Source organism: Lytechinus pictus, chromosome 11 (assembly GCF_037042905.1).
Source record: "Lytechinus pictus isolate F3 Inbred chromosome 11, Lp3.0, whole genome shotgun sequence".
NCBI classification, from domain to species: domain Eukaryota; kingdom Metazoa; phylum Echinodermata; class Echinoidea; order Temnopleuroida; family Toxopneustidae; genus Lytechinus; species Lytechinus pictus.
This window is the reverse complement of record NC_087255.1, coordinates 22284738-22312045: the sequence shown is the minus strand read 5'-3', so window position 1 is coordinate 22312045 and position 27308 is coordinate 22284738. Positions and strand designations below refer to the sequence as shown.

The following is a 27308-nucleotide window of genomic DNA, read 5'->3' as shown; positions in this document are numbered from 1 at the left end:
ATTTTGGTGTCATCTACCTACACACCAAAAATGTTTTTAAATTTGTTGAATATTTCATAAGTTATCATGTGGAAACCAGCTCACATATTTAATGAACTGTGACCTTTGACCTGTGGACTCAGAATTCAAACTTAGCCTGTATTTTGGTGTCATCTACCTACACACAAAATTTTTTTAAATCCATTAAATATTTTTCGAGTTATTGCGCGGAAACCAAGTGGGGGGATGGATGAACAAGGGCAACGCTTAATGCCCTCTCCGGACTTCATCTGTGGGGCATAAAAATAATAATAAAGACAAACCTGGCCAACCTACAGTGTATACACGTCATGCCAAGTGAACCAGTTAGAATTATAATGCATGAATCTATCTCACATTTTAGATGCTGTCAGTAGCCCTACTGTACTATTTTATCATTTTAACCTTGACTGCATTAGAACATATCAAGGGACTTTTCCCTGTCCATTCTGCATGACCCGGCCCTGACCTATATTATGCATATCCATTCATCTGTCTGGATAGTCAGCAGTGTGACAAGCACTCTTTTGTATAGGTATCTACTTTAATGAGCATGCTGAAATCATATCAATGGGAACATAAAAGAATCTTTATCATGCGCCAATTTTACTCTGCAGAGTGCCCAAGGCGCATTAAAGAAAGGAGAGAGAGAAAGAGAAAAAAGTTTATGTATGCAATGATAAATTAAAGGAGTAATTGACAAGAATACGAAGCGTTAGATGCAACGTCAAATAACATTTATGTGTAAACGGAAAATACAATCTTGGATAACCGGGAGAAGATTGACCCAGTGAACCAGGTCAGCATGTACCTGTGCAAAAGCCCGTACCCACATGCCTATTTGACTAAGGAACCAGAATTGGATGAATGTACCTGTACATGTGTGTCTTTAGGTGGTTTCAAACCGCCTCGATCATAAGAATCCCCGTTAAATTACGAGAACTTTTTTAGGCTAAAAAATACCCATTAATTCACACCGCCCCGAAACATACCCTTTGGACAAGTTCCTTAAATTACGAGCATGCGCAGTATGGTCGGATAAGCAGGCAAGGCGCGAGATTCAAAATCACTAGCCCAGCAGCCACCCACGGCACCCGCCCCCAACGACACGCTGGGCTTAAAGTTCCCATAAATTGCTTTCACATTGCCAAAATACCTGCGACCTTGGAAAAATCCCCGCGAAAGTTCTTGTAATTTCGCCAAGTACCTACTATTTAGCGGGTATTTTCTTTCGGGGAAATTACGCGTAGTTTGCTTTCACATTACCAAAATACCTGGATTCTGAAAACGTTCTTATCTTTTATCTTATCTCATTGAGATAAGAAGACGCTAAAATTATTGCAAATCTCCTTAACGCGTTCTTATCTCTGTAAGGACTGGCTCCTTCTTATCTTCAACACGCCCATTTTAAGGATATTTACCAATCAAAATGCACTTTATATTGGCAGTTTAACCATAGAAGCGTTCCTTATGTCAAGAGAATATCATGGGCGCTGCGCGTACACTGTTTCTGGCGCATTGCGCGAAATATGCATTTCATACGCAATGACCGATTATTATTTCGAGATACGTGCACAAATAAAGAAAGAAAGTAAAGAAAAAAGTAAATAAAGCAGGTACGAATAAAGAATAAAACAGGAAGAAAGAAAGTAAGTAGGTAAGAAAGGAGACAGAAAATGGTCAGAATGAAGCAGAAATTAAAAGAAAAGATGAAAGGAACAAAGCAGAAAATAATGAAAGAAAGAGTAAACGTAAGAAAGCAAGCAAAAGAAATTCAGAGAAAATCAAAAATTAAAAGAAAGAAAAAAGTATGAAGAAGAGAAATAAAAAGGAGGATAAAAAGCACGATTATCAATGATAAAAAGAAAGAAAAAATTTAAAAAATGAAGGTAAAAATAAAGAAAGAAAAGGAAAGAAACTTCAAGGGAAAAACAAAAAAGGACAAAATAAAAAGATAAAAAAGGATAAAATGAAGGAATAAAGAACATAAAAAAGAAAGCAGTTAGAAAAAATGAGTGAAATAAAGTAAACAAGTGGAATGCCTCTGGCGGTCTCACCTGCATCACGCGATTCAATATAGCGGCAGTGCTGATTTTGAAAACTACTATAACTCGCACAAGATGTTCAGTGATACTTGGTTACTCTTATTTAAACGTTTATGAACTAGACCAATACACTTACAGAGATATGATGGTAATTCAACAGATACCCCCAATTCGGCCAAAGTTCATTGACCCTAAATGACCTTTGACCTTGGTCATGTGACGTGAAACTCATGCAGGATGTTCAGTGATACTTGATTAATCTTATGTCCAAGTTTCATGAACTAGGTCTATATATTTTCTAAGTTATGATGACATTTTGATGTTGATTCCCCCAACATGGTCTAAGTTCATTGACCCTAAATGACCTTTGACCTTGGTCATGTGACATGAAACTCAGGCAGGATGTTCAGTAATACTTGATTAACCTTATGGCCAATTTTCATGAACTAGGTCACATTTATTATGTTTGTATATCTTTTGTAAATATGTTTCTATGTTTGTACTCTCATACCCCGAGAGTCAATTAATCTTATCTCTTATCTTTCAATCATTGACTTTTTAACAAGTGTAGAGATTGCGGAGTGGGTGTGGAACCATCGTGAGCGTTTCAGGAAGCATTGCTGCATAACTGAATTGCGAGCTTGAGTCACGTACTTTGCAGTTGTGCTCAGAAGCGGATCTAGAGGGGGGGTTGGGGGGGTTGCAACCCCCCCAAAAAAAATCCGGGGACCATTTTTTAAAATCTTATCTTTTTTTTAAAACTTGTAATTTTAGAAAACGCCATTTTCACACACAGATTTTCAAAAAATTTCCCTACTGTGGGAGGGGGGACACCCCCCTCCCACACCCTCCCCCCTCGCTCGCTCCGCTCGCTTGGACTCGGTCGCTACGCTCCCTCGCATACAACCCCAACCCCCCCCCCCCCTTTATAAAAAGCTGGATCCGCCCCTGGTGCTTTAGCCTCAACAGAAGTCTAAATCGAAGAGTTCGAACTCTATCATAAGGTAAGTTTTCATGCATTTCTTTGAGGTTAAAAATAACTTTTAAGATCTAGATTATCAGTAGCGAGGGACGTACATTCTTACAGACTCAGTGTATACTCACACACACACTCCCTGGTCCACTTGAACAGAGGCTGTAGCATTAGCAGTTAGCTCATTTTTGCTGACTCACAACCCAAGGCAGCCATCTTGAAAAGGTTAAATTGTATGTCTTCTCATGTATAATTATATGACACCTAGATAGATCCTTGTGATTTGATTGGTTGTTTGATATTGAAAATTCAGCCCATTTTACAATGACGTCATCGACCGTGCAATTTTAGATCCATTCATCGTGCAATTTTGGTTCCATACGATTTTGTCCATTGCACTCGCGCACCGAGACTGCAGCTGCAGGCACCAGCAGTGCGCATGTTGTAATGACGTACATGTAACAATAAACAGACCAAACTCGCACTGCATGAGTATGTTTTGCATCGAAATTCATGAAAATCATTTTTCAGGTGTCATATAAACCAAATAATGAATGTTTTTTTCATTCGTGCAATGGACAGAATACTTCATTCGGTGAAAGATGAAATAATGATCCATTCAACTCAGCTACGCCTTGTTGAATGGATCATTTCATATTTTACCTCATGAAGTATTCTGTCCATTGCACTCATAAACATTCATTATTTGTATACTATTGAATGTCAATCCCACAATTATCAACTTCAGAGAGCTTGACAATCAGTGAGCATTTACCCATACTAGCTACTAATATTCATTTGCATATACCCTGAATCACGGGGCGGTATTCTGAACATTGTTTTTTCTCCATATTTTATCTTTTCTCAGAGATATGACAAAATCGGTATTCTGGTGGATGTCATAACTTTTATCACAAAAATTGTCAGAAATTTCGTCTCTTCTCTTTAGCGCGCACCAAAAATACGCGGTTTTAAATGCACGTAATCCTTTCATACAAGCAAAAGATATGACAAAAGTTATGACAGGGGGTAGCAGTCATAAATTTTTTCATATCTTTTAGTACCAAATATCCCGATACCCTGCAGACTGAATGTCAAGCATATAATCATATTATTTAGATTAGATTGTGGTATTAGTTTCACTCATAATCCATGACAATTTTCAAAATTATATTTTCATGCTGCAATTAGTTAGGCCCTACATATTACTTCCTCCTTTTTTTTTTCTTCTCTGTTTTCCTTCTTTTTCTACTTCTCTAAAATCATTCACAGCTCCCTGCCTCTCTTTGTAATTAAGCGCATCAATATTCGCGTAATTGCGCGATGCCAGCAACTGCACTGGGGATACGTCCTACCTGTCACGGGGCCTTCCTATTGGCTAGAAGGGCTCCCACTGGGAACTAACGATGATTTTGATTGGTTTGCTTCCAAAAAGATGGGCGGGAACTTAGAGAGATATGACAGGGAAAAGACAATGTTCAGAATACCGATTTGTGACAATCATCTCGGCGAGAAATGACAAAATTTATGACGAATGTTATGACAGTGTTCCAAAATACCACCCATGGTTTCAACCAATTTTTGTCTCGCCCACCAGATGTGAAGGCGAGACTTAGGGATCCAAATGTCGTCCGTACGTCCGTCACAAACCTAATGACACATTAACTCCACAACCGTAAGTCGCTTTTCAACCAAATTTGGATGGTAGCCCTTGTAAAAAAAAACCATGGTTTGATGTTAAGGTAAAACCATGGTTTTGCATTGGATCCATCGTACAGTAATTTCATAGTTTAACCATAGTAAGATATGGTTTAATTATGGTGAAATCATGGTGCACTAGTGTTTAACCATAGTTAAACTATAGCTTTAGCATGGGTAAACCATGGTAACCATGGTTAAATGGTGTTAAATTGGAACGCACTTACCATGACATTACTATGGCATAACCATGGTCACAACTGTGGTTTTATCATATTTTAACAATGGTTAAGAAAGTATAAAACCATGGTAAAGAGAAGGTGAAACCATGGTTAGAAAAAGGTGAAACCATTGTTTTACAGCTGCCAAACCACATAATTACAACCCGAATCACGGTAAAACCATAATCAATTGTATGGTAGACCCACCTTTTGACCATAGTGCAATATTGTATGATGATGGTTAAACCATGTCAAAGTACTGTCTAGCCATGGTTTAACCATGGTTTACCACGGTTAAACTATAGGTTTAGCATGGGTAAACCATGGTAACCATGGTTAAAAGGTGTTAAATTGGAACGCACTTACCATGACATTACTATGGCATAACCATGGTCACAATTATATTTTTACCATAGTTTAACAATGGTTAAGAAAGTATAAAACCATGGTAAAGAGAAGGTGAAACCATGGTTAGAAAAAGGTGAAACAATTGTTTTACAGCTGCCAAACCACATAATTACAACCCGAATCACGGTAAAACCATAATCAATTGTATGGTAGACCCACCTTTTGACCATAGTGCAATATTGTATGATGATGGTTAAACCATGTCAAAGTACTGTCTAGCCATGGTTTAACCATGGTTTACCACGGTTAAACTATAGGTTTAGCATGGGTAAACCATGGTAACCATGGTTAAAAGGTGTTAAATTGGAACGCACTTACCATGACATTACTATGGCATAACCATGGTCACAATTATGTTTTTACCATAGTTTAACCATGGTTAAGAAAGTATAAAACCATGGTAAAGAGAAGGTGAAACTATGGTTAGAAAAAGGTGAAACCATTGTTTTACAGCTGCCAAACCACATAATTACAACCCAAATCACGGTAAAACCATAATCAATTGTATGGTAAACCCACCTTTTAACCATAGTGCAATATTGTATGATGATGGTTGAACCATGTCAAAGTACTGTCTAGCCATGGTTTAACTATGGTGTACCACGGTTAAACTATAGGTTTAGCATGGGTAAACCATGGTAACCATGGTTAAGAGGTGTTAAATTGGAACGCACTTACCATGACATTACCATGGCATAACCATGGTCACAACTGTGTTTTTACCGTACTATAACCACGGTTAAGAAAAGGTGAAACTATGGTTAAGAAAGTATAAAACCATGGTAAAGGGTAGGTAAAACCATGGTAAAGCGAAGGTGAAACCATGGTTAGAAAACGGTGAAAACATTGTTTTACAGCAGCCAAACCACATAATTACAACCCAAATCACGGTAAAACCATGATCAATCATATGGTAAAACCACCTTTTAACCATTAGTGCAATATTGTATGATGATGGTTAAACCATGTCAAAGTACTGTCTAACCATGGTTTAACCATTGTATACCACGGTTTAACCATAATGTGCCACAGTTAATCGATGGTTTCATTGTAGATAAACCATGGCTACCATGGTTTAACCGTGGTTACAACCTTGTTTTTATTGTGGTAAATCCATCGTTTCAAAGTGTCTTTACTATGGTTAAGAAAAGGTGAAACAATGATTTTAAAACAGAAACAGCGATAATAACATGGTTATGCAATGAAATCCAAAGTATAACCATGGTTTCACTACAAACCAATCATAGAATTACCATGGTCTTGCATCCTCAAAATCATGGTAAATGCATGGTTAATATTGGATCCATTGTGCGACATACCCATGGTTTAACCATGGTGCATGATGGTCTGATGATGGTTAAACCATGGTGCACCTTGGTCTGCCCATGGTTTGGACATCCTTCAACCGTGATCGTACTACAGTTACTGTGATTTAACTATGGTAAATTTGAAAGGATTTACAACAGTATTACCATTTCCATTCATGAATTCATCGTGCATAAATTATCTCGGCACGAGCAGACGACTTAGACTCGAACTATATTGATCGAAATAAACTTCGAATTAGTGGTGAATAGGCATCATAATTACACAATAGGTGTTATTTTGGGGGCAATGTAGATCAAGTAAGTAGTAGTCAAGTTGGACATTACTGTTTATTTTGATGATTGTGTTAACCAAGCAAATCGGCTGGTCGACGTATTTTTTTTTTCTTTTCGATGCACCGATTTCGCAAAATCTGCACCGGCGCTCGATGACATCGATCAAACACCGATTTTAAAAACGATCAAAGTTATGATATTTCAAAATCTTTGAGTTTTTTATATTGACACCTAAACATGGCCTAAGTTCAGTAACCCCAGATGACCTTTGACCTTGATCATGTGACCTGAAATGTATAGCAGATCGATCAGTGATACTTGGTTACCCTTATACCCAAGTTTCATGAAATAGGACCAAATTCTTCCAAAGTTATTATACCATTTCGAAAACTTAACCAAGGTTAAGATTTGGTGTTGACGCCGCCGCCGGAAAAGCGGCGCCTATGTCTCACTTCTGCTATGCAAGTGAGACAATAAAACCGTGGTTCTCAAGCTCAAACCAAAGTTTAACTGTAGTTTCACAGCCAGAAACGATGATAAATCCCTGGTTCTACAAACCAAACCACAGTAGAGCCATGGTTTTACAACCGACCTCTGGTATAACCATCAACTGCTATACCACCCAAACCAGAGTATAACCATGGTCGTATGGTCATACACAGCATACACGTCATCCAACCTGTCTGCTTTTTACCTCTATCATATTATCTGCTGAAATGAGATAAAGTGGAAACTCAGTATAAGGAGGACCTTGGGATCATGAACCTTGTTATTATACCTGGAATCTAACTTCACCAGGGCACAAAAACAAAAGGACCTTGGACCAGCAAATTTGACTGTTATATTGGGAATCTCTGTATATTGAGTTTCTAGTGTATCAGCGAAAGAAAAGAGTCAATCAAAATACAGTTACAATGTACACATTCGGCTACATCATCAAAGAGCCACATTGGTGATGGTATAATAAGAAATTACATTTGAAATTGTAGGTCAGTCAGACAGATAATATGACAGAGGTCATATTCCACACTACACATCGCCACTTATTGTATCAATCAGTGAGTGATCACACAATGACCTAAAAAGGGACAAAATGCAAATCAGTGTTAAGAACAACGCAATGAAAACTTTTAATAAAAATAAAGTCAAACACATCTAATACAGTACTACATGTACAGCTCTGGAAACATTACCCAAGTTAGCTGACAAAAGAGGCAAGTCTTTATACATGGCAGGTTTGAATACATATCTATAAAAGAACCCACATAAATGTTAATACATTCTTTATAAATTTTGTGCTTTTCACACAAACAGTTAGCACAGATATGGCAAGCTAAACTAAGTAAGGAATGTATACATGTACTCCTGAAAACTGTTTTATTACTGCTGATTTCATATAACTGATTTGGCCAAGAAGGCATGTTAGAAAGACTTTATACAAAAAACAAAAGAAAATAACTAGATGGATTCTCGACTGCACACAGTCGAAATGTATGCCTCCGCCATTGCCACTAGATCAGAAATATGTTGCACAGGTAATTTCCCATAAATCTTCAAATTTGTTCTATTCTTTTTATATTAAATAATTTATGCCTTATCCCAACATAAATAAACACTGAATGTTCAGTGCATGTTTGAGCTGCTAAGAAAAAATTTTACAGGCCGGCTCGGGTAGGAATCGAACCCACGACCATCTGGTTATCAGACAGGCGTCATACCACTTGACCACCGAGAAGCCCGATGGCTGGTAGTCGGTTTGATTCACATAATAGCAGCAGGTACAGTACTGTGTTGATATATCACATAATAGCAGCCAATAGCCATCGGGCTTAATTCCTGGTGGTCTAGTTGTATGACGCCTGTCTAGTAACCAGGAGATCGTGAGTTCGATTCCTACCATAGCTGGCCTGAACATTTGGTGTTCACTTATATTTGGATAAGGCAAAAATTATTCAATAAAATTAAATCTACCCAACGGAAAACCTTGATTGATATTTTCTATTATCATATTGATCACTCTCATATATGCATCCAAGAACCATTAATATTGAATCTACAAGCAATTGTGACAAGAGACATGAACTCTTAGACCTTTGAACTTCTCAAGTCAATGTCATAATGTATGCATTGTCCATATTTGAAATTGATCTATCGAAGTCTTTGGTTTATCACAAGAACAATTTCATGCATACACTGACCTACAATCAAACTTGATATATGAAAATAATTTTTAGTATTCATAAAACACAAGAAAATTACTAAATGGATAAAAAAGTTGTAAGTATATGACCTTTATGACCTTTGAACTTGGCCCTGCAACCCCCCCAAATTACCCCCCCCCCCTATATCAAGCATATATGTACCAAGTTTGGAGTTACTTCCTCTAACATTCCTTTAGTTACACAAGAACAAGATATTTTAAGGCATACTGACCTCTGTGACCTTTGACCATGTGACCCCAAAATCCAATCAGATCATTCTCCCTCTATTATGTATATAAAGAATGTACCAAGTTTGAAGTTATTAGCTCCAATGGTTAAGTTATCACAAGAACAGGACATTTTAAGGTATATAACGACCTCTGTGACCTTTCACCCGTGACCATAAAATCAAAACAAAGTATTATCCCCCCAGGATATACCCTCATACCAAGTTTGATGTAAAACCACTCCACGGTTCTTGAGATTTCGACAAAACAAAACGGGACGGACGTACGGACGACCCGAAAACGTAATGCCTCCGGCCACTTCGTTGGCGGAGGCATTAAACAATCATAAATATTCTAAATAAATTAAGAGTTAGCACAGATATGTCAAGCTTAATTAAGTATGGAATGCAGAATGATGTCATATACTCCTGAAAACTGTTTTTTTTTTTGCTGTTGATCTTATAAGATTTGGTTTGACTGAGAAGACAAGGTAGAAAGACTATATGTATATACAAAAAAAAATCCCTGAATAAACTAAATAAATTAATGTACTTTTCACACAGAGGTAACACAGATATGGCAAGATTAAAGGACAAGTCCACCCCCCCAAAAAAAAAAAAAAAAAAAAAAAACCTTGATTTGAATAAAAAGAGAAAAATTCAACAAGCATAACACTGAAAATTTCATCAAAATCGGAAGTAAAATAAGAAAGTTATGACATTTTAAATTTTTGCTTCATTTCACAAAACGCTTATATGCACACCTCAGTCGGTATGCAAATGAGGGAACTGATGACATCACTCACCCACTATTTCTTTTGTATTTTATTATATGAAGTATGAAATATTTTGATTTTCTCGTCATTGTCATGTGAAATGAAGTTTCATTCGTCCCTGAACACGTGGAATTCAATTATTTTAACATTTTGTGCTTCAGGCAAGGAGGTCCTAATCATCAAATTCGTAAAAATTGAAATATTGTATAATTCAAACAATAAAAAACAAAAGAAATAGTGAGTGACATCATTGGCTCACCTAGTTGTGCATATCACTGTTTTGTTGAAAATAAGCGAAACTTTAAAATTTCATGCTAGTTTGATTTTTCTCTATTTATTCAAATCAGCATTTTCCTGGGGTGGACTAGACCTTTAATTTGAAGATTAGAGACATCGAGTCAAATTTTCAAAAACAGTCAATGAAACATACACTACTCAATGCATCCTCTTCCCAGTGATACATGCTAGCAGGTTTTACATCCATATTTCATACTGTTAAGGTGACATTGCATTAACAAAGATATTACCTGAATTTCACAAATTTACTTTCGAGCTACATATTCCAAAATATATCCAGATCATCTCCTATAGTGGTACATGTTAGCACCAAGTTTCACATTTATATTTCAAATTGTTAAGGTGACAATGGCCCGTATTCTGATAGCGTGGTTTAACTTAACCCTGGTCTAAGTGTGGTAATAAACTGCCATATTTAAACCTAGGTTTAAGTTTCGTATTCCGATAGCAAGGTTTAAGTTAACCCTGGTCTAAGTGTGGTAATAAATCTTCAAAAAGTTAAACTCGCGCTGGGGGTAGTTTAAGCCTGGTTTAAATCCAACAAAGCATGGCCAACAATTTTTTTAGAATGTATGCCTATATTGCATTGCAAGCTACTTCCTCAGTTTTTAACAGATTTTCATGGAATTTGGAACACACATTGTTCTCAAGGTAAGGAGGTGTAAGAATTTTTTTTTTCTTTTTTGGAAATTGTGTTGCCATGGAAACAGTATATTATGGCAAAAATTTTGCCGTTTAAAATACTTTTATCAGTTTTCTACCAATTCTCAAGAAAGTTGGCTCACACATTGGTTTTGAGGTAAAGATGTGCAAGACACATATTTCCATGTGTCGGAAATTGTGTTGCCATGGTAACGGTATATTATGGCAAAAACTATGTATAAATCTTGCTGTTCCAACTACTTCCTCAGTTTTTAACCAATTCTCATGAAATTTGGCACATACATTAATGTTGAGATGAAGATGTCCAAGATATATTTTTGTCTGTATCAGAAATCGTGTTGCCATGGTAACAACATATCAAATAAAGAAAATAAGGTGAGAATTTGGTAGTTCGAACTCCCATCTTTTTTCAGCCAATGCTCATAAAATTTGGCACACACATTAGTCTTAAGTTGAAGATGTGCAAGACATATTTTTGTATGTATGAGAAATCATGTTGCCATGGTAACAACATATTACATAATGAAATTAGGTGAAAATCTGAACTCCTTCATTAGTTTTCAACTAATTCTTATAAAAGTTGGCTCACACATTGGTTTTGAGGTATAGATCTGCAAGACATATATTTGTGTGTGTTGGAAACTGTGTTGCCATGGTGACAGCATATTAAATCAATAAATGTGTAAACACATCTAATGGATTGAACTGCTTCTTCATTTTATGACATAGGCCTACATGTATGCTCATGAAATTTAGAACACGAGGTTTTGATAAAATAATCTGCAAGGCACATTTTCTCATTCATCAAAATATGTGTTTGTACGGTAACTACACAAACCAAAATAAGATTAAGACAATGCTAACTGTTGTTTGGCTACACAGAGAACAACATGTAGCTGTAGGCTTAGTACTAGTTTTAAGGGGGTTGCTAGACCTCTAACTTTAGATCTCGAACTACAGTCCCACTACAGTCCCTAGCTTTAGATCTAGGTCTAGATCCTTTAGATCTAGTAATAGAAATAATCCAACGTTAGATCTCCAGCCTACTTTATTTTAAGGCCTAACGTTAGATGATTAGATCTACTGTAGACTAGCCTCGAGACTAGCCAACATTTACTTTTTTATTTATTTAGAATCTACATTGAGCATGTCGAGAGTCTACAAATCTCTAGATCTAGACCTATTACATGTATTACATTGATATAGATCTAGTTCTAGGTCTAGATAGGGTTTAACTTTTAGTCTAAGTTATTTAGTCTAGATCTAGGCCAGCGTTAGAGATTCTAGATCATACAGTAGACTAGATCAGCCAGTTAGGGCTAGGCTAGAAATCTAGAATGAATATATAGCACAGACTAACGTTAGGCCTAGGCCTAGATCTAAATTCTTACATAAATCTAGGCCAGGCCTAGTCTAGTCAAGACTTAACCCAGGGAGCTCCCTGGGTTAGTCAAGACTGAGCTGTTGGTCTAGGTTTGGGCCTGTTTTCTAGTCCTGGATCTGGAAACCTAAACGAGTCCCCAAAAATGTTTGAATAAAAAACTCTTCAAAGAAACAGATATGGACCTAAAACAGGAGTAGAGAGATGTCTTGAACTAATTCTAAATTTAGCCAGGCTCAGTTACTTGGCAAGCAATGCAGCGATAATGAGATCTAACACTGTACTGTCTGTAGACAGGAATAACCGTTGTTTCTGGGGATTTATTTTAAAAATTCTGACATTTTACTGTCATATAACATTGCCTTGGTGAGAGAGGCCAACGTAGAGTGTCATAATTCAGCGGAACAACCAATACAGAGACTGTTCAAAGCTTTTTGTCTAAGACAAATCAGATCCATTCCACTAGATCTAGCCTATGCCTAAGGTTACTTTAGAATAGTACTATAATCTATCCCTGTCCCTAAGCTAAGCCAGCCTAAGTCATGAATGCTGTTCTAGGCCTAGACCAATATTTATCTTCAGTCTTGGTTGCTCCACTAACTCACTAGACTATGTTTTGCTTCAGGAAAGTTAAAAAAAAAATCAAATAGGCCTAGGCCTAACTTAGTTAGTAAAAACTATGTTCAATTCTCCTCCAAACAATTGGGCCTAGGCCAGATCTAACTATAGGCCTATTTAGACTCAAGACTACTCTCAAAAGTTATAAAAAATTCCCTTACTTAAAGTTAGAATAAAGACGTCGACCTCTTAGCTTATTGTTTTAGATCTAGGACTAGGGTCTAGACTCTAGTCTAGAGTGGTTGAGGGGAATCTATTCAATTTAGATTTTGACAAACATGAAAATAAATAAATGGGACTGATACTCAAAAACTGTGCAGGTCACTCGGTTTGGGGTTGAAATGTTTTAGTAATTAACAAAAATAAATATAATTGAAATGAAAATTTCTTACCATATATGGGTGATGAATGCTTTTCTTTCACTACAATAGTTGTTATTAGTTTCCATAATATCAATTATTTTAAGAAAAAACGACTTTAGTGCCATTTTTTCAACTTTGTTGCAATCACCCCTGCAGCAGTAATTTACCAAAAAGGTGCTAGTCTTGGTTAAAAGAGGGTTATTATTTTCAAAAAGAATTTTAAACCCGGGTTTAACCCAGGTTTAGTTAAACCCGGCTATCAGAATACCAAAATAATTAAACTACACTTGGACCAGAGGTGAGGTTTAGAGGAGGTTTAATTAAACTAGGGTTAACTTTAGACTAGGGTTAAATTAAACCTGCTATCAGAATACGGGCCCATGTGTTTGAACAAATAAATTTCACAAATTGACCTTTGACCTACATATTCCAAAATCCATTCAAATCGTCTTCCTAATGATGGTACATGTTAAACACCAAGTTTTTACATCCATACCTCAAGCTGTTTAGGTGATATTGCTTTGACAAGAAAATAACCTGAATTTTACATACAAGGACCACATATGAAGTTCACACCTTACGCAGTCTTGAATAAATTAAGTTTATGAGCAAGTTTGGATAATCCATGTGGAGTTAGAAGTTTCCAATACATTCTGTAAATCACTGTAATAGGGAAACATTGAGTAAGCAACTCTATCAACGTCCGTCAGCATTCAATCAATCTCGGGATATTCAGTATATTTCAAAATCTGGTGAGAAAACTCTGCATAGATTACCTGATCCTCATCAAAGAGCCAAGGATACTTCAGTCGGTCATCAGTGATCCTTGGCCGAGGGACAGAATTTATGATCCATGCCCTTCTGTCTGCCAGTGTCTTCTGCATGCAGAACTCAACTCTCTTGAAGTCTGGCTGCCTTTTTTTCAGTGCTCATCCACTCTATGTGCCTTGCAACAGTGTCAGATTTGGAAAGAATAAAAAATTATACTTAAAAAAAGAAAAAACAAAGAATAAAAAATTATACTTAAAAAAGAAAAAACAAATAGATTTAGAATCCTCATTCATTTAGTTTCTGTCAAATCACTTTTCATCCGAGTCCTTAATAGATATTTACAGCAAATTTTACTATAATAGCAAGTTTTATGCAACGACACGCCAGTCTTGTTGCCAAAGACAAGAACAGAAAAGCTCCACTTGGTCACACTTTGCGACTATCTGTCACAAACACACTGTACCAGTTAACATTTGGTGAAAGACCATAGCAGAACCATATACATGCGAATTAGACTAAAAAATTAACTTTAGGTAAAATCTAACAGAGAAATGCATTACAAAATGTCACAACAATGTAGCCACTGTAAGATTCCTGCATCAATAGTGATACTCAAACATTAGTAAGTTATAATGCAAGAAATATTCTCATATTTTATGCATTTACTCACATTTACTTAATTCATCAACTCTTAAGGTGCCCCATACACGTTTAAAGCGTTTTTACTGGCCAAGTTCTAATCCTCTTTAATAATCCTTCTGGTTGAGTCTCATATAACTATGTCATGTGAAAAAGAGAAATGCCTTTAAGTTTGGCCATTATCAAGTAAAATATTTATCTAGAAGGATGAATCAATTGCCAAAGAAATTAAATGGCATGCACTTGGGCAAGACTATGGCACATTGAGAGTTAATTGGGGTTTCTGTTTGGTACCAGATACTTACTCTCCACCCTTCACCAGTTGCTGTGCACCGAGGACCACAGGTAGTTTGTAATTTTTACTCTCAATGGGCCTGTCACAAGTTCGTCCTCTTCCATGTCTGCAAAATCGTAGAATTTGTCTTGCCATGTCTGCAGGAAAAATATCTTCTTCTTTCACTCCAAATGTTGTGCACACCACCCTAAGCAGCTCCTGTTTTGAGGTCTCCTCTGACTTGTTGGTTACCAACACCCTTCTTTGATTTTGGCCATATATCAATAAAAATTTGTACCTGGAATGAAAAGTAATTGATTTTCTTACTAAACCTGAATTTTGAATAAATAATGTATGCAAAGAGCTTTCAGGATAAATGTGTGTAATCAAAAGATATTGCATGTACATGGACACAAATATTCAGTTTTTGCCTCGATGCAAGAGGCAAACAAGACATATTCCAATGTTTGTCTGGGTTTGGTGATACATATTCCATTCATTTATCTTTTTTTCTAGTATTAGTTTCCTGTCTTCGAATATTAGTAAAATTGAAGGGATGGTCCAGGCTGGAAATATTTATATCTCAATAAATAGAAGAAAATTTACAGAGCAAAATGCTAAAAATTTAATCAAAATCGAATAACAAATAAAGTTTTTGAATTTCAAATGATATTATTCTGGTGAAACAGTTCTAGGCATGTCTTTATGAATACCCCGGTATTCATTAGGTTGGCTGGTGATGTCATATCCCCACTTGTTCTTTTGTGTTTTATTATGTGAAATTTGGTTTAATAAAAAAAATTGCTACCAAGAACTAAAACAATTGGATTGACAACTGATTAAGTGGACTAGTTATTTATTGCCTCAACTTATTTCATCATAATGGAGACACATCATTTACACATGTATGAAAAAATGAAACATTTACGATGTCATGTAATGACATAAGAAAAAATTGAAATGTGACATCATCAGCCCACCTATTGAATATTCATGATGATGTGCATATTCCAAAAAATATTGATAAACTTTGAAAATCAATAACTTTGTTATTTGATATCCAAGTTTGATGAAATTTTCAGCATTTTACTCTGTGAATTTTACTCCATTTATATACTTTTAGATATAAATATTTTCAGCCTGGACCATCCCTTTAACTTCCCGCTACCAGGAAAGAAAATTGTATTGTAGTCTATTAAAAATTTTGATTTGAAATTAAGATACAGTACTATTACGACACAACGGTCCAGCGATGGTATTTCCATTTTTCATCACATGAAAATTCATTCATTTCATAATAACCAACCATACTTAAAATTCATACAAATTTCAGACAATTCCACTATTAGTGACACATATGGAACAACACTTCCTGAATTAATAACTTAACCCATTTGTGACGAAATTCCACATTACGTGGTTTGGCCTCGGATTTTTCATGAATAGTTGTAGGGCCTATATATGAAAATACCAAGGAGACTCGAAAGTAAACACTAGAACTATTGGCATTACTTTTCTTTTGGTAACAATCATCGCCGCTATGGCTAGGAAAATGCGCATATCTTTCAGTTGTGTACAACTATGTAGATCTACTATCGTAATGTGCATGCATGCTGTAGAAATCGTCGAAACAAGGAGCCAGCCACGTTCCCACAACCACACTCTGAACTTACCACAAAAAAAAAACAGATTTTCACATGGAAAAACATATACAGACATATGAATTGTACTCCCGCTTAAAAATAAAGGATTTATTAAAACATACTAGGCCTACTTTGCAGCTAGCTGATCCATTGATCAAGTATTACTAATTAAATGAGGACTAATTAACCCGCAGTAGCAGAGTCTGTAGCCTAGGCCTAGAGACTAGACCCATCAAAAAAAAAGAATACAGATCAGTGGACTGAATGCTGTTGCCGTTCAAAAGTATAACATTAATTAGGACCACCGACACCGTACTCTAACCGTTAACGTAAACTTTAAAAAGTTAAAGTATAGATCTAGATCTAGACCCTAGTCGATAGTCTAACGTTAATTAAGCCAGTAGGAGATCTAGTACAAAATTTTTCTTCATACTCAATGGCAGCCAACAAGTTTTTTTTTCAGGTAGGCCAAGCGCTAGCCTAAGTTAGGCCTAGGCTAGGGCCGGGACTAGGCTATGAGTACGACGTGTTCCACCATAATAATAAATCTAGTCCAAAGGCAAAGTCCAAGGCAAGCTCAAGCCTATAATATATAGCCATAAATAACTTTTAGGCCCTACATGTAGCCAGCCCCAATGCCTGGCTTCAACTTCAAGTTGAAGTCAGAATACATTTCTAGACCCATGCAACACTCCTAATCAAAATAAATGCAGCAACATTACAGACTAAGGCAAACTCTTGAAATAATCCACTGCACTGACAGTGACACTGCCTGCTGCAGAGTGCAGTACCGTACGGTTCTACTCGGGCTTGGTACGGTACGCGCACAATCCGCCGAGTGTTCAATTTCCGAGTCATGCAAGGCCAAGGAGGTGCCAGGAGTGGACTAATTCACGAGAATGCCCAACAGATTACTGATTAGATAAGCTTACTTACCGTTAAAGGACAAGTCCACCCCGACAAAAAGATAATTTGAATAAAAATATAAAAATCCAACAAACATAACACTGAAAATTTCATCAAAATCGGGTGTAAAATAAGAAAGTTATGACAGTTTAAAGTTTTGCTTAATTTCACAAAACAGTTATATGCACATCCTGGTGGGTATGCAAATGAGGAGACTGATGACGTCATACACTCACTATTTCTTTTGTATTTTATTATATGAAATAGGGAAGATTCAATTTTTCTCCTCATTGTCAAGTGAAACAACGATTAATTCCTCCCTGAACATGTGGAATGAGCATTGTTTAATACTGTATGATTCAGTCAAGTTGGTCCTCATTGTCAAATCTGTAAAAAATGAAATATTGTATAATTCAAACAATAAAAAACAAAAGAAATAGTGAGTGAGGGACATCATCAACTTTCTCATTTGAGTTGTGCATATCGCTGTTTTGTGAAAAATAAACAAAACTTTAAAGTGTCATAACTTTCTTATTTTACATCCGATTTTGATGAAATTTTCAGCGTTTTGCTATTTTTATTTTTCTCTATTTATTCAAATCAACATTTTTCTGGGGTGGACTTGACCTTTAACTATCTCCTGACAGTTCCATAATTTGTCTGTTCTCCTATAGTTTCAGTTAAAAAATTAGTTGAATGCAGTTAATTGCCTGAATTTCATGAACTTGAAGCTTAGCTAGCCCTTGGCCTTCGAAGCATTAAGCTGATTGTATCTGCATGCATGCACGGCGTACGTGTGTGTGTGCATTTGTCTATGGTGTGTATAGCATACATGTGCGGGTTGTGCGTTACACATGTGGTACTCGGTGGTACTACTAGTACATCGACGCGCATAAAAAAAGGGCGCGAAAATGAGCGGGAGGGGTGGGGGGGGGGGGCCCCTTACAAAAATGTCCTGTGGTAATACCATATAATTACCATAGGACTTTACCACACGATTACCACATATATTGTTGTGTGGTAATGCTGTCTTAATGTCCTGTGGTATTGTGTGGTAATGTCGTGTGGTATTGTCCTGTGGTAAATTGGAACATTTACCACACAACATTACCACAGGAATACCACATGAATGGATTAATATACGGTAACATTTACCACACAAGGGATTAATTTATGGTAACAATTTTTACCACATACCTGTTACCACACAATTTACCACACGATGGTTACTACACACCAGTCACCACATGCATTACCATACACCATTTACCACATAGATTACCACACACCATTTACCACACGACAGTTACCACACACCAGTTACCACACCATTTACCACACACCAGTTACCACATGCATTACCACACAAATTACCTCACACCAGTTACCACACGCGTTACCACACATCATTTACCACATGAATTACCTCACATTTTACCTCACATTTTACCACACGCCTTACCACACAAATTACGTCACATTTTACCACACACCGGTTACCACATGCATTACTACACACGATTTACCACACGCGTTACCACATACACTACCACACACCAGTTACGTAACTGGTGTGTGGTAATGCATGTGGTAACTGGTGTGTGGTAAAATATGAGGTAATTCGTGTGGTAAATGGTGTGTGGTAAACACTCACCAGTTACCACATGCATTACAATTACCACACACGTTACCACACATATTGTACATACTACACATAATACCATGCATCAGAGTCATTACCCAAAATGTGTGTGGTAACTAGTGTGATGGTATGTGTGATAACTGATGCATGATAATGTATGTAGCAACTGGTGTGTTGCAATGTGTGTGGTAACTGGTTAGATACATCACAGATCATGGGTATGATTTTGGTAGCAGTAGAATGTGTTCATGACCCTATGGACTTTTATAAGATTAAGAAAATACAACACCTTCAATGAACAAACAACAAATGATTTTACAAGTGATATAGAAAGTACTGGTATTTAGCTCATAGAGTCATCAATTTACAATACTGGTTTACATTTGCTATTGACAAAAAATGTATAACAGCTGCTTTACTGTAAAAACAGTGTAACATAACAGTAACTATCAAAGAAATTACAGAGCATATAAATACTTTTAAAAAAGATACATTTCTTCGAAATACTTTAAAAAGTTACCTCAAAGGCTATCAGGCTTTTCAGCAAACCAAATTAACGACCATTGTATTTTTTTTTGCAGGTCACACATACAGAATGGACTGATTACTCTTTGTTTTATGCTTAAAGACAAAAATGATTAAACTCTTAATCATTTTTAAGAAAATGAACAAAACATAAGGATGTGTCTACAATAGGTAATATCATATAAGTAGCTGCGGCAAAGTGCACTGTACTCAAAATTGCGTATAACAAAATGCATAATTATCCCAAGTTTACTTCAAGGCCGAAGGGCAAGTAGAAATAGACGAGAGATGATAATATATATTTGGAGTCCACTCAGTTTAGAATAGTGTTCAAAGGAACGAATAATTTGATCAATTTACGCACCAAAAATGAAAACTAGGACAATACCCTGGCATGTAATATCTGAATTAAAGGAAAATAACACCCAAAACATAATACCACATGATCCCATTGATAAATACAGGACAATCAAAATGAATCCACTCATACCCTAATCCAATTACGGAGTACCACCTTTTCAAAGTTGGCCTCTTACAGTATGGTTCGAAGTTTCTGGATGGAGGTCGCCATTTTCGCGGGGTTAGTTAGAAAATTATTACATCAGCGACGAACTACATCTCTAAACGTTTAGGCATTATATATTCTATTTTATCAATAACAAATCAAATGTACAGATAAAACTCATAAAAATATTAGTTAAAATTTGTTTAATATATGGTAGGTTCAAAATACAATTTGATGAGTTTTAATGATAAGATTTACACCCCAATTTCTGATTGATTTTCGCTGCCAATTTGTAAATCGTAGATTAGGGTGTAATTTTTATCATTAAAACTCATCAAGTCGTAATTTGAACCTATCATATAATATTAAACATATTTTAATTAATATTTTATGAGTTTTATCTGTACATTTGATTTATTATCGATGAAATAGAATATATAATGCCCAAACGTTTAGAGATGTAGTTCGTCGCTGACGGAATAATCTCCATCCATAGACTTCGAACCAGAAGATGCCAACTTTGAAAAGGTGGTACTCCATACTGGGAAATCGGATTGGGGGTATATGAGTGGATTCATTTTCATTGTCCTGTATTTATCAATGGTATCATGTGGTATTATATTTTGGGTTTTATTTTCCTTTAAGATATTGTACTGGTTTATATCATGGCATTACAAAGTTCATCTGTAGTGCACACTGTGTCAAGTGCACAAACCTATTCAGGGTTCCCACAGAAATTTGAAAACAGAATTCCATGACCTCTCCATGACTAAATTGCTGCTTCCCATGACTTAATTCCTTTCTGGCACAGTTTACAAAATCAGACATGTTATGATCATGAACACCAATTATAAAAGTAGAGTACAATCACAGAGTATGAGAGTTGTGAGACATAAAAAACTAGAAAGCTGTCATAGCCAAGAGGTAAATGCAATTCCATGACTTTTCACATATCTCTGACTTTCCATGACCAATTTTTTCCAGGATTTTCCATGACTGTGGGAACCCTGTAATAATACTGCATTGACAGCTATCATTTTTAAAGTTAATTTCAATTTCCTTCAAACATTTTATTCATCTCTTTTTGGTTGGTCCTTGAATATATATACAATACAATGTTTTGGCAGGTCGTCTATAAAAGCATGTACATCGTAAAAAAAAAAAGGCTTTTGGCAGGAACTTTTGGCAAGTAGTCAACAGTATCAATGCATGTAAATTTGGGTGAAAGAATCATACATGTACATTAATTCTTAAGAAAAGTTTGTGGTTGTATTACACTATCACTTAGAGGTATTAAAAAGACAGCAGTTGCAGCAATTATTTCATGAGAAATTGTCAAAATATTGTACATAATCTCTAGATCTGGTACATTAATGTAAACTTGTATCTTTGTAAAATTACTAATTTTGAACTTAAAATCAATTATTCTGATGATCACTAACACAGAAAAGCATATGTGGGACAGGACAGTGTATTATGATTGATTTGAAAAATACCTGACATTTGATAGAATTACATGCTTATTTTGCTCATTTCTCAGCAATTACACATTTTCTTCCCGAGCTATAATTATGGCACATATCTTTTATATTTTGCTGGTAATTCTATTGGATTCTGTTCGAACTCATTTTAAGATTGTTACTACAACTGGTAATTTATCTTTAAAGTTGTACTTGTATATGATACGGGCTCAACATAATCTAAAATAAAGTAATTTTTACCATGCAAAATAGTGAAAATTTTATCAAAATCAGATAAAATCTATAAAAAAAACAATTACAAAAATATTGGTCATCAACACATGCAAGTAGATACATGTAAGTTTATGATATCATGCCCACATTTTTTTTGTTCTCATGTTACCAGATAAAATAATAATTTACTTCATGTGTGCAATAAGTATGTCTTCCAATCCCATGTAGCAAAAGAACTTCCAGCAATAATCAATACAGGTAAGTCACATCAATACAGTTTACAATCCGATTTGTTTCATTCTTGGTAAACAAAATTAAATGCACAATTTTATATACAAAATAATAAGTTGGGGATACGTGTACATGTACAATGTACGTCAGTATGACATCATCAGCTTGCTACTTGCATATGCTTAGAGCTCTTTCACCAAAATAATGCAGAGGTTAGAATGTCATACATTACTTTATTATCCCTTGTCTAATTTGGATGAATTGAGACGCCATCCTAGTCAGCACATGAGATTAAAAAAAATTCAAATTACCAGGCAGTGACAGTATTGTTGTAAGTACAGAGCAAAGATCAGGAATATGGTAGGTCTTCTCAAATTGTATTTGGATTGATCCAAGGTTGTTGACAACTGGAGGAGAGGAAGGAGCTAATTCCATGGCCTTGGAGCAGTAGTGGAGAAAGTTGCATCACCATTAGCTAATTTGTAGGTGCGTAATGATCACAAAAATAAAAAGGCAAGTGCGCCTAGAATGAAAATGACGCACAAGGGATTCCTTATAATAAATGTAATCTGGATCTCTGTCATTGACTTTGAAAATCAGGAGACAAACACTGATGTTCATGTATATCCTTTCCTTGACTTGCAGCCAGCGAAGTTGGCGTATGGCAAATGGCACAATAGATGCAGCATTCTGTACTATCTGCAGTCAGTCCAGATCGCCCTAATTCAAGCACGAAGAGCATTACAATAGTCCAGTTTAGATTGCGCTAAACCATGGACTGCTTTGTGGCAAGTAGAAATATAAAAGGCACTTCCCATTGGCCTTTATTCTTCCAATCTGTTTGATGTTATACTGGTAGGGAGCAGGTTCCAATAGCACTATGAAAGGAGAACACGAAACCAGATGAATGGATGCTGATTCAGGACACCTTCCATTTCAACTTAAGGCATCTGCAAAAATAACAGAAGAAGATAAACATAAAAGCCTTTCCTGCATTAACTATTTAATATTCATTAAAAACTACATGGTTTCAATATCAATTTCCAAACTTTTTTAAAAATGATTAAAAAACAATGTGGGGTTTGTTACATATTTATACTTAAAATATTAACATGTAAAGTCAAGTCCGGGGAGGGGGCTTGATGCCCTCAAGATCTGCTGCACCTCCAAACCATCTCTGTATAGGGGAGGACATTTTAGAGTAAATTTATTTAAAAAAAAAATATTTATTTTAATTAAACATGATTTTAATTCATGCTTTTTTTAAATGTGTTTTAAATGGTTATGGGATAATTCCATCAGTTTGAATAAGAAATTACAAGTTGCCAATTTCACATAACGAAGATCAATTCTGATGTGATCATAAATGCACATTAGGTGTTGATGTTTCACTTATGCCTATCTATTACGTTTGAATTGACAACAGCATGAACCTTGTAAGAGCATTACACAAGCTTTGTATCAGAGTGGTTAATTACAAAATCAAAATTATTTAACTGCATCTCATGTTCATGTACATGTAAATAATCAAAATAACACAATAATAATAAAAAATACCTTCCAAAAAGGATAAATTTGTACTCACCATTATATCTGCATGAATATTGTTCTTTTAGTCCACCTATAATGATACAGCTGATGAGAGTTTGAATGATAGTATCAAGATGGTGCTTCTACCAGGGCTGCAAAAAAGAGAGAGAGAAAAAAAAATGTTAACCTCAATCATGCCAAGAAATTGCAAAATCTACAAGTACATGTCCCAGCCATGGCACATGCACAGTAGGTAAGACGCAAAATATATGGTGTAGTAAGCCTAAGGGTCCTACAAGTAATTCTTCGCATGTGCCACTCATTAATGTGCATGCAATTTCAATGTTCAATTTTTACATGGAACTGTAACAGCAGTGTCAGTGTGAGGAACATATTAATGCAAAGAGTATCCAGCAACTGTTTGCAGCTTACTTGTCACTTCAATTTTTGTCTTTTTAACAATAATAATATGAATCTTTTAAAGTGTATAGCTTTCGTAATGGGCAGGAACCCTTTCAAATGTGGCTGGCAAAATGAGGCATTTAGAAAATTTTGCAGGATTTTTAAGGTAAGTTATGGTCTAATTTTCAGATCTGAGAATTCTAGATCTAATCATCATCTTGATTTTTAACTTCCACAAATTAAAGACAATCTGTATAAAAGCTTTAAATATACAATAGTAATAGGCCCTAAATGTGGTTAAGTTAGGCCTTTCATTATTTTTTTTAATTTTACTATCGGTAGGCCTATGAATATATTATTATTCTTATACTTAATCTTTAGTAGTTTTAGAACACTTTAAATTGAATAGATATTTGGCCAAAAAATCTGACAAATTTTGAGGTGAAATTAGTTTTCTGGCATCGCCAGATCAACCGTTGCGAAACTCTATTAGCGCCAAATTACACTCTAAACTTGTCATTAGAACGTCCAAACCGATACACGTCAGCCTGGAATCTAATACTAGCACAATCAGCTATGCATTTGCACCAATTCTCTCTGTATTTTCTTGCATATGGACGTCACTCCAGTTAAAGGTCATGTCATTGTGTTATATCGCTTGGAAATTGCAAGCAAGTGATCCTTCGAAATGTTTACCTGCTTACAATTAACATTTCTTAAGCCTTATTTTTTTATATTTAGATTACAAAGGCTTACAAATTGGACAAATTAAATGTTTGCCCAAAAATTATTGTGGGAAAGGTGGATTTTTTACGGAAATCCATCTTTGTGTACCAAGTTCTACAGGCAACAGAGACTTGTCTAGGATCCGTGAATAAAAATACCCCTGGTACAATGTAAAAATGATAAAAATATCATCACAGAGTCCTCTAAGTACAGTTAGGACCATTGACAGATAAGGTGCCCCAAGATTGCGCACATCCGAATCTGCGCGATTCTGATAATGGAAGATACGCAACGACTCCAAACAAAAAATAAACTTTACACCTGAAAGAGCCTACTGTACTTACTTAGTCTTACCTACTGCCTGATGCCTCCTGACATGTAGAGCAACAACAAAGGACCTCCACTCCTGGCGGCCGGTGGTTCTGGGCCTTCTTCTGGAAACTCCCCCGGGCTAGGTCATATTCACCGACTTCTTCTCCTCAAATGTGATGCCAGGACAGGTAGTTTTGGGTCTCCCTCTCTTTCTCCTGAAATGTCATAAACAGATCTATTCATAAAAAATCTGACTCAAAATGGTGGGAAAATAATGAATTTAGGGCATTGGCAAGAGTTCCATATGCACTCCCCTAAAATTGAAAAACATGAAGAAGGTTCAGAATAATATATCTAGCACAATATAGAACATATATGATGGGGGAGTGGATAGTACTAGGAGTGGAAATACATACTAAAATATGGCTTTATTCCGTCAAATTTCGAGCATGTATGGATGTATCTAGTGTGTGTAATTGTCCATAGACATCGGTTTATTTACTCAAGGGTCTGTGTCACTCTGTGAGTCAAGTCTAGTCTAGTCGAACTATTGGCTGATAATCGTTAAAATACCCCTTCCGGTATCAGCACTTCTCGCTAGCATTAGCAGGAACAGGTCTTGACTGCAAATAAAACGAGGTGATCTCAAGTCCCAACTTAGGTGCCAACACAACGGTAAAAAAAAATTATAGAAAAATCTGAAATGAACGAACTGGAATTAAGTCTCAACAATCTTATTTTTTATCATGTTGGTGGGGGGTGCATTGGAATTGCATATGGAACTCTTTCCTGGGCATTTCATGTGACGGCCTCAAAATGCAGCCTCTGTCAGTCTGTGACTGCTTTCTTATCGAAATCTTCGCATCATGTGTAATAGGTCTGTGTAAAGTGAATAGGTGCGCAGACATCGGCCACTATTAGTATTACCCAGTTGTTGTGTGTCCGGACAGGTTGTGTGTCCGGACGATCAATTTTAGAAAGTCATTTGGAAAAAATTACAAGCGAAGTTCCATCAATTTTTAGTACAAAATGTTAGGAAATATTATAAGGAACAAAATAGAAGATGATTAAAAGTATTGAATTCATATTTTTAGTGTAATCCAAAGACAAAAAAGAAGGCTTCAAAAAGATAAACTGTCCGGACACCCGACCCCCATCCTACCACTAATCATTTTGTTCAATCAAATTTCAAAATGACCATGACTGGCCGAGATTTTTTCCCAAGAAAATCAATTATTTCTCTCAATTTTTTATGAAACTTTTTGCACACTTACTCATAAGAATACAAGGAACATCATCAATTGAAAGATTTTGTAAAATAATAGGAAATTCACGTTAAATCTAAACTCAAATCGTTAGGTGTGCTGTGTGCAGACTTTGAGACCACCACCAGTGGTCCACATCACAGCAGCGAGCAGGCGCTCGGGGCCGGGCGAGCGCCCGGTTAGACAGGATGGGATTGCCAGTGTCATGTCATTTTCATTGACGAAATCTTTAGCTAGTTGCAAGCCGGGGCATTTAACAAACTACGAAAAGAAAATCATAGAAAATGGTTATCTAACTTACTGTTTAGCCTACTGCAAATGTCTTCGAAGTCGTTGTCCATATCTAACCCGTATTCTTTAAGTAGTTGAATTATTAACGGCCTTCTTCGTCACACTTCTCGATGGAGTTCAATAAACTGCAACGCAACGGAATTCTTTTCAAATGTTGGCGGTAAGTGCGCATGCGCAAGCCTGTCACCGCCCCCCCCCCCGGCCCCCCCGGCGAATCAATTTTTAATTTTGATAGGGGGTGAGCTGAGGGGGTCTAAGTTATGGGTGTGATAACTTTTTTGTGTGGTATTTCTGATTTTCAACAGAAGGGCAATAACACACAAATACCACATATTTGAATTGACAATACCACACAATGGGCTAATGTGGTAACATGCATGCTTTCATGTGGTAATTTTGATTTACCACAGCAGTATATAACAATACCACACAAATACCACATATTTGAATAGACATTACCACAC

The 27308-nt window shown here is 36.1% G+C and overlaps 2 long non-coding RNA genes across 3 annotated transcripts; both read right to left on the bottom strand.

Moving 5' to 3' along the window:
• Window positions 1–8070: 8070 nt before the first annotated feature.
• On the bottom strand, window positions 8071–15832 carry LOC135156060 (uncharacterized). Its single transcript, XR_010295186.1, has 2 exons — window positions 15204–15832; window positions 8071–14434 (listed from the first exon to the last, which is right to left on the bottom strand). It is a non-coding gene; the product is annotated as an uncharacterized LOC135156060 (long non-coding RNA).
• A 4027-nt stretch (window positions 15833–19859) lies between these two features.
• LOC135156059 (uncharacterized) lies at window positions 19860–26995 on the bottom strand. 2 transcript variants are annotated; one of them, XR_010295184.1, is made up of 4 exons: window positions 26855–26995; window positions 25321–25503; window positions 23904–24000; window positions 19860–23268 (listed from the first exon to the last, which is right to left on the bottom strand). It is a non-coding gene; the product is annotated as an uncharacterized LOC135156059 (long non-coding RNA). The 2 variants fall into 2 exon arrangements; XR_010295185.1 differs by having other exon boundaries at window positions 25331–25503.
• Between the last annotated feature and the right edge of the window lie 313 nt (window positions 26996–27308).